The sequence below is a fragment of the Chiloscyllium plagiosum genome, chromosome 48 (genome assembly GCF_004010195.1).
Source record: "Chiloscyllium plagiosum isolate BGI_BamShark_2017 chromosome 48, ASM401019v2, whole genome shotgun sequence".
NCBI lineage: Eukaryota > Metazoa > Chordata > Chondrichthyes > Orectolobiformes > Hemiscylliidae > Chiloscyllium > Chiloscyllium plagiosum.
Genome location: NC_057757.1, coordinates 2462302 through 2463201, shown reverse-complemented (window position 1 = coordinate 2463201; position 900 = coordinate 2462302). Strand labels below are relative to the sequence as shown.

The window sequence follows — 900 nt, the reverse complement described above, 5'->3', positions numbered from 1 at the left end:
ACCTCCTGATGCTGCCTGGCTCGCGGTGTTCTCCCAGCCACCTGCTTGTCTACCCCGCCAGCTTGAGCCACCCACCCGGGGCAGGCACTCTCCGACAGAGTCAGCGCAGAGGCCAGGAGGTGCAGCGGGGACGTGCCAGTCTATATATAAATGCAATATCTTTCCTCTTTATCTCTTTCTCTCTCTTTGATACTTCGACAGCTCCCAAAGCCGAGCAGAGCGCCCCCTGTCTGCTTGGAGGAGTAGGAGGAGGAGGCACAGCAGCTCTGCACCCCCAGCCCAGCCCAGCCAAGCCACCTACCTCCTTCCGCCTGGACACTCAGGCAAACGCGTTGGGCAGCCCCACCGACCGTGGGCCTTCCTTAAGACCCGTCGCGGCCACTCGGCAATTTAATCAACAAATTCGAACCAATCGGCGTCGGATAACTCCCTTCAAACCGGCTCCCCTTCGCCGCAAGCGGGAAATACCGCACCGTTTCCCGGGCTCCGTGTCATTCCTGCCGCCCCGAACACTCCTCCCTCATGCCTCACACCCACACAGATAACTGGCAATCTCTCTTTGGTGGGTGAATGGAGGACAGATTTTTTTTTTCAAAAACAGTGGATTATCCAGTTTGAAGCTGCGGGGGTTTGTTTATGTATTTTACTTGGTGCGTTGGATGGGGGAAGGCGGGGAGTCAGGCGCTGCGCGGGCCAGGCGGTCGGGTTTGACAGTTGGGGTCCTCCCGAGGGGACGCGGCGCCGGGCTGATGACGTGCCGGCGGGCGAGCAGGCGCGCGGTTGCTATGGCGGTTGGGAACGCGGGAAGGCCGAGGCGTCCCCGCCCCCTCCCACTCCCCCTGGGAAACCCCGAGGGGGCTCACACACGGAGACAGGAGAGGTAGGGGAGAGGGGAGAGAG

At 61.2% G+C, this 900-nt stretch overlaps 1 protein-coding gene across 12 annotated transcripts in view; it reads left to right on the top strand.

Annotated features, from left to right (window-relative positions):
- Positions 1-317: 317 nt before the first annotated feature.
- The window catches only part of cntrob (centrobin, centrosomal BRCA2 interacting protein), a 49361-nt gene continuing 48778 nt past the window's right edge, over positions 318-900 (top strand). For 9 of the 12 annotated variants that reach the window (XR_006310314.1, XR_006310313.1, XR_006310316.1 and 6 more), the window contains exon 1: positions 769-880. The gene's annotated coding sequence lies outside the window, so the exon portion shown is untranslated. Of the gene's footprint in view, positions 563-767; positions 881-900 lie in introns of those variants that run through there. The other 3 variants (XM_043683474.1, XM_043683476.1, XM_043683477.1) reach the window with 3 other exon arrangements.